This window comes from Pituophis catenifer, unplaced genomic scaffold, assembly GCF_029215685.1.
Source record: "Pituophis catenifer annectens isolate HBS135680 unplaced genomic scaffold, rPitCat1.0.hap2 SCAF_3, whole genome shotgun sequence".
NCBI lineage: Eukaryota > Metazoa > Chordata > Lepidosauria > Squamata > Colubridae > Pituophis > Pituophis catenifer.
The window spans coordinates 24,777,742-24,792,065 of NW_027256883.1; positions in this window are offsets into that span (position 1 = coordinate 24,777,742).

A 14,324-nucleotide genomic window follows, 5' to 3' on the forward strand; every position below is an offset into this window, starting at 1 on the left:
GGAGGGGTGTGTGTCAAAAAAAGTCAAGATGGAAGTTACATCCATGCAATCTAAGCCCAGTTCTTTTGTGTGTGTGTGTGTGTGTGTGTGTGTGTGTGTGTGTGTGTGTCAATGATTGAGATCACCACACGACTCCAATTATTTAAAGCAACTGAAACTTAAAACAAAACTTAATAAATAATTATTGTTTTATCATAGACAAAAAGCACTTTCTTTCTTTCTGTTACTTAAAATATATTCAAGATGCTAATAACTGTTGTTATTAAAAATGTTTTACATTGTAATAATTTTAATTAATTTTAATTGGATTTTAATTTATATTTAATTCACATTGTTGAATTTTTATCTTGTAAGCCGCCCTGAGTCCTTCAGGAGAAGGGCAGCATATAAATTGCAATAAAATAAAATAAAAATAAATAAAAATAACTGAAAACAATAAACAGGTGTGCTGAAATGAAACTGAGACAAAATGAACAGATGGATTGTCTAATGATGGTGTTATGTTCTCAAACTAAAATAATGATCAGGAAAAAGAGAATGAGGATGGGAATTATATTATGGGTACTAAAAGGGGTGGGAAATCATTTTTTTTTTCAAGTAGCTACCAAATATCAAACATGAAGAAAGCTATATTCTATAATTTGCTGTCTAGTACGTTGTGAAGCTTTCCTTCTATGAAGTTTTGAGGTTGTGTCAAATGAAGATAAATCTGGGGCTTCACTGAATTCATCACCTTCGTTTGACTGTTAAGCTTCTTTCTCTTAAAAAACCACAATTAATGAGCACAACTGAGTTCTTTGTTCAGAGATTACTCTGATAATTCGTTTTCTCAATGGCATCAATAAGATGCAAGTTATGCATCTAGCAACCATTGGCAATCAGAAACCTGGATTATCCAAGTGAAAGTTTTGGAGAAGGAACAAACTAGATATAGATTCAGCAATTTGATCATGCATTGTTGCCTGGTTTGGCAGCATCTTATTGATAATCATGCTGCTTGACCCAAGAGCAAAATGCTTGCAACTATTAACGATTGTAATGTGATAGATTCTATGTCATACAGGTCACCATGATCTAAACTGAGAAACAATTCAATTATTAAATGCCTTCTATTTCTTTTTCATAGGTCACATAAAAGGTCTGTTATGTGAGTCTGATATAACAATGCAGGCCTTCCATCCAAATCTAGTTTGACCTTCATATAAGCAGCCATCTGCCTATTAACTCCTTCATACAGCAGTTTAGAGCCAAAGAATTGAGGCCTTTGAACTATGGTGCTAGAGAAGACTCCTGCGAGTCCCTTGGACTGCAAGCCGATCAAACCCGTCAGTCCTAGAGGAGATCAACCATGACTGCTCTTTAGAAGGCCAGATCCTGAAGATAAAACTCAAATACTTTGGCCACCTAATGAGAAGGAAGGACTCACTGGAGAAGAACCTAATGCTTGGAAAGATTGAGAGCAAAAGAAGGGGATGGCAGAGAAGAAGGTGGCTGGATGGAGTCATTGAAGCAGTAGGCATGAGCTTAAATGGACTCCAGAGGAAGGACTGGAGGAACGTTGTCCATGGGGTTGTGATGGGTCGGACACGACTTCGCAACTAACAACAGCAGCAGCAGTTTAAATCTATAAACAGCTTTGCTCCCAAATTGGAGAATATACTGTATATCTTTCAATTCAATTGTAAGTGGCTGCTGCTGCTATTTTATCCCAGGCCTGTATTGGTGTAAAGAAAACTATTCCTGCCTTTATTCAGCATTGTCATGAGGAGCATTTTACAGCTAATTCCTAAGGAACCAAGATAGTTTTTTTTTTATTATATGTAAAATTTTCAGATGGATCCTTAATGGTCACAGGTTAAAAAAAAGTTTAACTGTTCAAGAAACTTAGAAGAAGGAGCCGTGGTGCTGTTTATGCCTTCAATTTGACCAAATTTTATAACTTTTACAGCATCATCAGTCACATGGTGGCTAGGGAATTTTGGGATGTTGAAGTCCAAATGTCTTAAACTTGCCAAAGTTGAAAACACTGTAATAGGCATTGGCTGTGGCTGAAAAACTTTCCCAGGCAACAGCCTTAGCACAACTATGTATTATTCTGGACAGCATCCAGATCATATCCTAACTTTAGATCACTTGAATGTGTATGATCTAGATTTCTCAGTTATATATTTGGCACTCCTAATCATATTTCTAATGCAGTCCTTAGGCTAATCTGCTGATTAGATTGAGAAAAAAGAGCTTGGATAATTGCTTTTAATTATTGGCTCAAGATCATTTATCAGCAGTTCTATTTTGTTTGACACATTTCAGTCTACTGGAAGAAGTCCCTGAAGCAGGAATTGATTTTCCCAGATTGCTCGATGTAACCTTGGCGGGTCCCAAGCAAAGATACACCTACAAACTGAATTACAGTATAATTTGAGCTAAGTATTGCAAGACACCAAAAATATTTAGTGAGAGAAATATGCCATCCTTACCTTCCTATTCTGATAACACCAAAAATACCAATAGGTTTTTTTTACTAGGGGACATTGCAATGCTCTCCTTAGTATCATATTTTTTGGACTATAAGACACACCAGAGTATAAGATGCACCTTAGTTTTGGGGGGAGGAAAATAAGAAAAAAGCTGATTGGGGGTGGATTGGCCTCCCGGAATACATTAAGCTCTTCCCAGAGATGAACTTTAGCAACACGTTCGTTGGTTGTGAGCTCTGCATCTTGCTTTTTTTTTTTTCAGCCTCTGAAATCTCTGTTTGAGAGGCTGAACAAAACCTCTGAAACCTCCATTTCAGAGGCTTTTTTTCAGCCTCTCAAACGGAGGTTTCAGAGGTTTTGTTCAGCCTCTCAAACGGAGGTTTCAGAGGCTTTTTTCAGCCTCTCAAACGGAGGTTTCAGAGGCTTTTTTCAGCCTCTCAAACAGAGGTTTCAGAGGTTTTGTTCAGCCTCTCAAATGGAGGTTTCAGAGGCTTTTTTCAGCCTCTCAAATGAGGTTTCAGAGGTTTTGTTCAGCCTCTCAAACGGAGGTTTCAGAGGCTTTTTTCAGCCTCTGAAACCTCCGTTTCAGAGGCTGGGCGGGGCTATATTCGGACTATAAGACATACCCAGATTTTCACTCTCTTTTGGGGGGTAAAAAGGTGCATCTTATACTCCGAAAAATACGGGCATGTTGTATATGGGCAGATATTGTAATATTCTTCCTATAGCTTGTCTATGGAGTTTGTCAATCATCCAAGTCATGGAACAAAGGCAACTGGACTTTCTTGGTTTTTTTCCTTGAAAACATTTTGCTTCTCAGCCAAGAAGCTTCTTCAGTTCAGAATTAAAGTTCAAGAAAGTCCAGTTACCTTTTGGAAAGGCACCTTTGGGTCTTCCTGTAGCACATTTGTTTTTATCCCTGTGACACAGACGAGGTTGAATTGATTACCCGTTATTTTTGACTATAGATTTTGTTTGACAAGGCACCAATATCATCTTCAACAGCATCAATCTCCAGCCATTCAGATTACTTCTATGTGTTAATTCATTTCTTGCAGACAAGGTCTTGTACGCATAATGTGTAACTTCAAGACTGCAGCAGGGCATCTGCAGGGCATAATAAGCGAGAAATATGTGTATACTTACAATGTATTTTATTGTTTGCTTTTTTGCTTTGATCTTTCTATGTTTTTGCATTTAGTTGTTAGCAAATGGCCATAATAAATTAAAACTGAATTGACCATCAGGAACATTTTCCTTGTATTGAAATGAAAACTAGGTAACCTCAATGTACATAAAATGCTACTTACAACTTTAAACCTATCCTTAAGAGCACTTTTTGCAGGACTCTGGTACATGCACCATTTGTTCTGATATGGCAATATATGAGAAAAAGCTTTTCTTTGGGGAATCATTTGCCCAAAGGGTTACATAATCTTCTATATTGTGTTCCACCCACAAGTGAATATATCTTTAATTTTAAACATGTTTTGATTCTGTTGCTTCACTTTGTTTGCTAATTGTTTGGGGCTTCTTTTGTTCTTTCCTTTTGCTGGTTTTTAAAAGACTGATAATTTTGTTTTAATGATGGATTAAAGCTGCTGTAATCCAGGAGTTGCTTAATTAAGTCTGAAACTAGAAATGCCAGCTGCTAGATTGGCTCTCGTAATCAAAACTTCTACTTTATACTCCTAGTTTGAACCTGCTGTATTCAGATTAATTTATAAAGATTCTTCCTGTCAGGCTGATGATTTTCAAAAGATTTGTGTATATTCAGAATTAACGCGAACCTTACTATTGATGGAAATTACAAAGGTTTGGTTTTCTGTCCTAGGCTTAGAATAATTCAGGTTTGTGATGTTATGTACACCAGAATTTCCCTGACTTCAACCAACATTCTTTGTTTTTGGGGAGGAAAATAGGAGGGGGGGAATTCTGCCTACCAGGTATTCATCTGGCTAGCATCCTTAGTCTGGTCAGCTTCAGCACATTAGTTCATTGATTTTGAGCATGCGTGTGCCGGGTTGGGAATAAAAAACAGCTTCAAAAGCACAGCTGATCTTTGGAGAGAGAATCAATGAGAAAAGCAGGCGAAAGCGGAAGATCACTTTGCTTGCTAGTGCCTCATTAGGGCTGAAAAACATCTTCTAATGTACAGCTGATTGTCAGAGGAAGCAGCAATGAGAAAAGCAGGCTAAGCCCGGAAGATCGCTTCACTTGCTAACACCTCATTAGGGCTGAAAAAAAGCTTCAAAAAAGCTATATTCGGAGTATAAGACTCACCCAAATTTTCAGCCTCTTTTTGGGAAGGGGGAAGTGTGTCTTATACTCTGAAAAATACAATATTTTTTTTACCAACTCCACACTATTGGGCATATACAACATGATAGTTCAAAGACCCAGAAAATTTCCTTTAAAATCCAGTGTTAATCTGAATTTAAATAAAGTTGTTGATTAACTGGCACAAAGGTCCTAATTGCAGTAATTTTGCAGAGGTAATGTGTTGCTCTGCATTAATTAAATGACTTACCTAATGTCCTTGGGCAACTGCAAGGCTCATTTTTTATATGTTGCTCAGAATACACAAAGGATCTTAGTTGCTGCGTTGTCCTTCTTTCACACAAAGAGAGCCCATTATTTTCCAGCTGTCATAAAGGCTTGTGTTGCCAGGTCTTTGGTATAAATCTCTTGTGATGGAACTTAGCCTAGAATTTAGGCCTGTGTCTTGGAGGTCATTCAGACCAAGTTCCTAGGCAAAGTTTTTAAAAGTCTTTTGTCGTTCCAAGTGCTGCACTCTGGTTAGAATTAGATCTACCAAAGGGAGAGACATAAGCTGTTTAAACCTTCTCTACTAGCACTATAAACTGACTTTTCTTTCTACAAGGTCTAAGTCCCTAATATTCAGATGCAGGAAAAATCAATTCCCTTTTGCTAAAACTAAAAAAAAAAACTTTCTGTGGACTAAGAACCAGTGGTGGGTTTCAAAAGATTTTACTACCGGTTCTGTGGGTGTGGCTTGGTGGGCGGGGCATGGCTTGGTGCGCGTGGCTTAGTAGGCATGGCAGGGGAAGGATATTGTAAAATCTCCATTCTGCCCCCAATCCAGGGGAAGATTACTGCAAAATTCCTATTTCCTCCTGATCAGCTGGGACTCGGGAGGCATAGAATAGATGCCAGTCAGAATTTTTACTACTGGTTCTCCGAACTATTCAAAATTTCTGCTACCAGTTCTCCAGACCAGGCACACCAGTTCCCTGCTCCTTTTTTGTTATTGAATTCTGGGCTGTCAAACTGGCGGCCTGTGGGCCGGATGCATCACATACAGGCCACGCCCACCCCAGCTCCATGAATGGGAAAAACGTCACATGACAGCAACATGACACCGCGAGTTTTACACTTATATTATAGATAGTTGTGAGGTTACTAATTCCTACAGTATAATTTCTAAATTCGTTAAAATCTTGATAATTTTTTACTGTCAAATATCCGAAAACAAGATCATAATATTACATCATACCTGGCAAAATTTTGTGAGACTGCTGCCTAGAAAGCATGATAAAAGTAAATGAAAGAAGACTGCTTTAGAGATTGGCATGGTAGTTTTCTAGTATTCTTGTAGTTTAATATGTCAGTAATTTAGCAATTTAGTTTATATTTAGATTCTACTCCCGCCTGCCACTTCAGTCTATTATTATGTTTATTTTTTTTCTTCTGGAGGATTAGTTATCTACCTGAATTTTTTTTTCACATGCCATTTTGAAACATTTCTTCTGTCTTGTCATTTACATAATTAAAGTTCCAAAGAATAAAAGATCGAGAGAGTAAGTGCAGTTTGATGAGGAAAAACCCCAATGAATACTATTTGATTGTCATGCCATCCAACCCACATCTAAGTACAGTGCAGCAGATTAAGCAAATGTCATGTATTTCTTGAGAAATGCTTTGCTAAAAATAAAAATGACCTAAGCAGTCTCACAATAGTCTAAAGAAAATGCCTAATCAAAAAAAGAGATAAAGTGAGCTGTTCATCATGAACTAGATGTCCCTGAAGGAAGAGGAACAGCAATGCAGCAGAGATGGCAGCTGGATTGTGAATTCTGCTCAGCAAAGTCTCTCCATAAAAGAGAGAGATCATGAGATCACCCATTTGCATTCCAGACAGCTGCTCCTCATGAGTAGACTGCAGGAACTAGTAAGTTTTTTACAGTTGAGTCATGAGTTGAGCGACTGACAGTTGAGGCATTTCACTGCAGCCATAATTCAGCCTATATGAATACAAGGTTTACACAAGCTTCCTTTCTTGAGCACTTTCAAATATAACCAATTTACAGATAAAGAGAGATTTTTCTGAGCAAAAGGATAGGAAAATTCCACTTTATGAGGTGTTTTTTTTTTCTGGATTACAAAGGAATAAAGAAAAATGGTTTAAAAAACTTTTGTCAAAAGGCTAAACAAAAAGTAAATGTAAGAAAGTTTAAAATAAATAAAGGGGACAGTTAATTTGAAAGTTTATTTTTGGTGAAACTGCTTTTGAAATAAAATCACACAAGCAAACTGAATCTTCATGGAAATGTTTTTGTTTACTACTGAAGAGTGCAGATAATAGTGGATAATATGAGCCAGATTGTGATGCTGACTATAATTATAGAGTTTCGTTTCTGATTAAACTGTAATCACAGTAAGACAAGCACAGTAAGACAAAAGAGAAAATAAAGAGGGAAGCTTGCCTTTTCTTTTTCCCTTGTTTGACACACTGTTGGAAGAAATGTTCATCTGGGTTCAGTTCCAAGTGGGGGGAAAAGACACTGGATTCATGGAAGTTGCTTAGAAAGAAGGTTTAATGATGAACAGGATATGGCTTGAGATCCTGGGCAAAAAGGGCAGAGATGCTGAGAGTGCCTGGGTTTTATGCCCTCGGTTGGACTTTGAATTTGTTCTGATTGGTTGTCAGATTCCCATGGGGCCATGCAGGGGTAACTTTGTAGGTTTTCTTTTTAATCCCAGGCTTGGTTGGCTCTTGCTGAGTGATAATGTAATGAAAGGGCTTTGGGCAATTCCTACTATGACTCTGCCTGAAGGAGGTAGATCTTTGTTATGTAGAATAGAGTGGCCCAGGCCTTAATGGCCCATTGATAAAGATGGGGGGCTGAGTTTCTGCCTCCCTTTTAGGGGAAATATTCTGCCCTTTTTAATATTTCCTAAAATATCTCATTTTCCTAGGAGACGGGTGGGTGCTAACTTCCTACAACACTTTCATTTTTGGATTATATCTTGATGGCAACCACCAGGAAAGTGGCAAGAATGGAGGGCAGGAAAGCAATAAGCAGAGAGAGGAATTACACCAGCTTTACTTCAGAAAATGTCTGAGCAACTGGGCGGTAAGTTAGATGAATCACTTGATACTAAATTGACAGCTTTTGAAAAAGATGGACGAAAGACGGGAAAAGATGGGAAGCTCTGTAAAACTAGAGTCTAGAAACGTAAAACAAATTAATGACAAAGTGGAAATTCTGGAGAGTAAGACAGAAATTAAAGCCACAGAATTGGAAAGAGAACTAGATAATATGACTATGTTGGAATTGAGGGAGAAGGACTTTTGTTTGAGATTTAAAGAAATCCCAGAGGGTTCTGGTGAAAATAATAGAGAGAAGAATTATTAAATTCTTCTTGGATGTGGAGGATATAAAGGCAGAAATTAACATATAGAATAAATATAAGATTTGTAAGAATAGAAAATATTCCAAGGGATGTTTTGGTACACTTTGCCAGGGAAAAGACAAGGAATGAATAATTTACTACAAAACTTAATATTGATAATACAGATATAATCGGGTGAAATCTAGCAGGTTCTGACAGGTTCTGGACAATTGGTAGCGGAAATTTTGAGCAGTTCAGAGAACCAGTGGCAGACATTTTGAGTAGTTCGGAGAACTGGCAAATACCACCTCTGGCTGGCCCCAGAGTGGGATGGGAATGGAGATTTTGCAATATCCTTCCCCCAGGAGTGGGGAGGGAATGGGAATTTTGCAGTATCCTTCCCCTGCCATGCCCACCAAGCCATGCCCATCAAGCCACACCACGCCCACCAAGCCACGCCCACAGAACTGGTAGTAAAAAAAATTGGATTTCACCACTGGATATAATCATTCTTAAAGAAATTCCTATTAGAATTTTGCATAAGACAAAAGAGTTTGAGAGATTAAAGCAGAAACATCATATTTTGATGGGACAAATTAGAAAATGTGATTTTTTTGCTTTTAAACAGCAGAGGTTTTGATTGAATACTATCCAGAAAGCAAGGGAATTTCTAGAAAAATTCAAAGAGGAATTTAAGGATATTTAAATGGAGGTATCAGAGCAGATTAATCAAAACTGCAACAGGTGCAACAGGAAACAAAGGAATGATACTGAACTAGGAACTACAGGTATTGATTTTTATAAATTTGGGGCTTAATTATGGAACACAATTACTTAACATAAAGTATAAATGAAACAAATGCTCCCCAAAACAGAAAAAAAACAATAATTGTTTAAAAAAATTAAAACAAGTTATAATTCATCTATAAGAGACACATATTAGAAAAAAGGACATGCAATATTTGAATTATACAAATTTTGAGTGAATAATTTATTTCAATAGGTACAAAAGGAAGGAAAGAAATGGAGTTATTTTGTTATAAACCCCCAAATAAAAAGTCAGAATTTGTACTGATTGCTGAACATGGTAGATTTGTTGGGGTGGAAGTTAATATATATGGGACTAAAGTTTTGATAATGGCTTTGATTATGCCCCAAATATCTAAAGAAATAACATTTATCGAGAATTACAGAGGAACAGAGACAGAATATAGATGGACTAATAAGTAATCCTTGATTTACAACCATTTGTTCAATGACGGTTTGAAGTTATAATGATGCAGAAAAAAGGACTTACGACCCATGCCTGAAGTTGTGGTCACTGCAGCATTTCTGCAGTCACATGATCAAAATTTGGACACTTGGCAGCCCATCTGCAGTTCCAATCATGGGGCACTGCAATTTTCCCAACCACCTATCTTCAATTATCTTTGCGTTTTTGACCACCCTGACAGTGGCACTTGATAGCAGCATGGGGACAGGGGCTAAAATGGAGGTCCAAGGTTTTCAGTCCTGCCCTTAGTCTCTACTTTAGCCTCAGCACTGCTGCTGCCGCCACTGAGTAATGTCTCCTCAAGCCCCACACTGCAGCAATTTGGAGAACAGCAAGAGTCCTGTTCTTGCAGTGCTTTGGAAGATCTTATTCTCCAAATTCTTCCACTTCTTCTCCAAATAATCACTCGATTTGGAAAAGGAATGGTGCATGCAATTTGGAGAATCACAAATCACAGCAGCACTTCCCACAATCTACGTGCGGTCTCCCAGGGCCTTCCCCAACACCCAATGCGTTAAGCAATAGCCTTCATACTTTTGTATATACCTGCTTAGTAGGGCTTTCGCCCCCCTCCCCAAGCGGTGTTCTTTTTTATACAAAGTCAGCTTATTGCCCCCACAATCTGGGTCCTCATTTTACCTACCTTGAAAGGATGGAAGGCTGAGTCAACCTTGAGCCTGGTGAGATTTGAACTTGCAGTAATTGCAGGCAGCTGGTGCTACTTAATAGCACTTTAGTCTGCTGTGCCACCAATACTCAAAGAGGGACAAGATCTGACTTTAACAAGAAATTATAGACCTATATCATTACTGGATAATCACTGCAAGTTGTTCACAATTATTGTATTTCTAGTTATTTTAATTGGGAACAACTTGCAGTAATTATTCAGTTATTATTGCAGTGTCAAACTCAAGGCCTGTGGGCCGGATCCAGGTCACATGGTGCTTAGATCTGGCTCGTGGGGCCTCTCCGGAAACAGCAAAGGACCAGCCTTGGTCGCGGTGCCTCTGCCAGCGAAAATGGAGCTCGGGAACCCCTGGCATGAGTGACGTTAAGATGGCCATGCCCACCCTGGCCATGCCCCCCACAGCCCACCCAAGGTCAAAAACAACCCTGATCAGTGGTGGGTTTCAAATTTTTTTACTACCAGTACTGTGGGCGTAGCTTGGTGGGCGTGGCTTGGTGGGCATGGCAGAGGAAGGATACTGTAAAATCTCCATTCCCACTCCACTCCAGGAGAAGGATACTGTAAAATCTCCATTCCCTTCCCAATCCAGGGGAAGGTTACTTCAAAATCCCCATTTCCTCTCGATCAGCTGGGACTTGGGAGGCAGAGAATAGATGGGGGGTGGGGCCAATCAGAATTTTTACTACCGGTTCTCTGAACTACTCAAAATTTTCGCTACCAGTTCTCCAGAACTGTTCAGTACCTGCTGAAACCCACCTCTGACCCTGATGCAGTCCTCAATGAAATCGAGTTTGACACCCTTGTTCTAGTTGATAACCTGAAAATAATTTTGCAAGTATTTATTGATGAGGATCAATGTGGGTTTTTACCTAAAAGACAGTTAAAGGGCAATGTTAGAAATGTGTTGGGTATTTTAGAATGTTTGGAACAACATAACGAAAAACAGACTGTATTGATCTTCTTAGATGCAGAGAAGGCCTTTGACAATTTGAACTGGGCTTTCTTGTTCAAGGTTTTGGAAAATATAGATTTTGGAAAGAAGCTTATAAAATGGGAAAGATTGATTTACAGTTCACAGAAAGCACGAATAATTGTTAATGGAGATATAATAAAACCCCGTGAGATACAAAAAGGAACAAGACAGTAATGCCCGTTGTCTCCTCTTTTATTTATTGAAATAAATACTGGATAGAACTATAAGACAACATTTATTTATTTATTTCTCTGTCTTATATGGCTGCCCATCTCCCCACTTAATTATTCTGGGCAGGATATTATAAAGTTGAAAACAATATATACAAACCTTAAAATTATAAAAGGCACAAAGCAAGATAAAATCAGATTGGCCAAAGAGCAGATGGTAATTACACTGAAGCCATCTCAATATTTTCCCCATCCCTTAGTGTCTCTAGGCTTGATCATACAACTAGATCTTGAGGGACTTCCAGAAGGTTAAAAGGGATGAAGCCAGCGTCACTTTGGGGAAAAAGCATGTTCCATAAAGTGAAGGCCACAGGAGAAAACACAGGTATACAAATATATATATATATATATTGAAAATCTACATTAATTAATAAATATTATAAAAACAAGTATACAAACCCTAGGCAAAGAGAGCATAAGAACGGCCATTCCAACAATAGACCATCCAAACATATCTTGAGTTCCCTGGAAGCCCCAGGCTTAATGTCATAACCAGGTCTTGAGTACTGTCTGGAATATCAAAAAGGATTTAGCTAATTTGATTTTGGAGGAAAGAATGTTCCATAATGGGCACCACAGCAGAGAAGGTATGGGCTGATGTAGCTGGGGAGAGGTGGTTCTTCAGGTAGCCCAGACCAGGGATGCTATTCAGTAAGTTCTGACAGGTTCTGGAGAACCGGTAGTGGAAATTTTGAGTAGTTCAGAGAGCGGCAAATGCCACCTCTGGCTGGCCCCAGAGTGGGGTGGGAATGGGGATTTTGCAATATCCTTCCCCCAGGAGTGGGGAGGGAATGGAGATTTTGCAGTATCCTTCCCTTACAGTGGGGTGGGAATGGAGATTTTGTAGTATCCTTCCCCTGCCACGCCCACCAAGCCACACCCACGGAACCTGTAGTAAAAAAAAATGGATTTCCCCACTGGCCCAGACCCATGCTATGAAGGGCTTTAAAGTTTAAAAGGCAGTGCAACCCCATTTAACATCAAAAATGCATAGCTATGGAACCAGTAGGCCATCAAATCTAAAGCCACTCTGTCTTGCTCAGCTGAAACTCATAGATTACAGACACTAGGATAAAATGTTCATGGCATCTTTTAGATTCTGCTTATCATGACACTGAGTTCATTATAATCTGTTGGGTTTGGGAGTTTTGTTTTGTTTTTTTGTAATTAAGATTATGTTCAATTACATTTAGTTTTGTATCTCTTAAAATCAAGAATTCTCCGATCACATGGTAATTTTTCTCATGTTTGTTACTTCTAACAATTGGTATCAATCGTGGACAGCTGTTTCCTCCTGTGATTTTATATTCATCATACTTACCTACCTCTTCGTTATTCTCCTGTTTCTGAGTTCTCATACTCTGAAGATTAGTGTATAAATCACACATTGTAGATTTCAGAAACCTATTAAAGTGATGGCTTAATAAACCTTCCTATGGCAATACCCTCCTTTTTTTCTATAGCACACAAATCAGAGTTTTCACGTCAAACCTCCATAGGATTCAGTTTAAAAACATCATAATCAAAGCAAACAGATTTTTGCCAGACCTTGTGAAGTTCAGTTCATTCACCCCAGCAATCCCTTACCTTATCCAATTCTGCCAGACCACAGATCCAGAAACAAATCTTTGCTATCCAACACAACTTGCATAGCCAGTTATTTTTTGACCCTTTCCAGTCCTCTGCCCCATAATGCAGAAGAATACCAACTGAACCCACAGGATCTTCAGCTTCCGTCTTACAGCTTCAATACCCATGGCGATATAACTGTACAAATAATCTTCGCCTTATGACCATGATTGAAACCAGAATTTCAAGGCGGTTCTTAAGGGAGCTGCACCCAATTTTATGACCTTTTGTGCCAAATTGTTAAGCAAACCACTCTACTTGTTAAGTGAATCACATGTTGTTAAGCAAAAATCTGGTTTCTCCCACTGTAAGTCACTTTTTTCAGTGCTGCTGTCACTTTGAGTGGTCACTAAACAAATGGTTGTAAGTCAAGGACTACCTGTAATTGCTTCTCCAGTATTAGTTGTCCCCACTTGGAAAGAACAATTATTAGTTCTTTTGCGACTTCCCTGATCCATACCTAGTAAATACATTTCACAAGTCAGTGATTCTGGCTGGTACAAGTTGTTGAAGGTCCTCATAGTAGGGAGTCATTGATTGCCACAATTTTATTGTCTTCTTGCACAGTAGAGCTCCATCTTCTCTATTCTTTCCTCTCTTCAACAATGCGTCTTTTTCTTCTACTGAAGACAGTCGTAATTGCCAACTCTCAGGACACCCACCCACTGCAAACAGAGCTTTTCAAAATATAACCTTTTCTTCCCACACAACTGAGCTCAGTTGTTCAGAACACAATTCCCTAGTCATTCATTTGGCTTCTTGACTCTTCTTCCCATTGAATTCTGCCACCAAAGTCCTATTCATTTTATTTGCTTCTCCAGAAGGCCTGCTGCCGGGAAACTGCATGAATTCAAATAGTTTTATATACATTTTCTTCCTAACATAACCCTTTTTAATTGTGAGTGAGCTGCATTGAAAAACTGTGTACCTTGCTTATGAATTGGTTTGAAAATACAAAATTAAGGAGACTCCCATTAAATTTAAATTAGATGAATTTCTCCTGATTTCTATTATACAAAGTCTATAACTGTCATCACATTTATTATAGCTTAAATAATACAGATGCCGCATTTCATATTTTGCACATTACTAATGAAAATTGCATGCTTCAATTCCTGTCCTCCCATGCTCTCACCAGACTAACAAAAGTGATGTTTAAAAATAACTATACAGATCTCAAAGCAAGAAAGCATATATACCAAGCCAGTACATGCTTCAGAGCTTCTTAGCAATATACTCCTCCCTGTTCTTTGAATTGTCTATATGTATAATGAAAATTCAGAAATAGCTTTCCAAGAAAATGGGACATGAAATGAAAATATCATCATCAAAAGCATCTATAAAACTGTTCATTTAGCACCAAATGGCCATGAATTTCAAAAAGATGCTGTTGTTTGGATTGCACAGGGACAGAGTC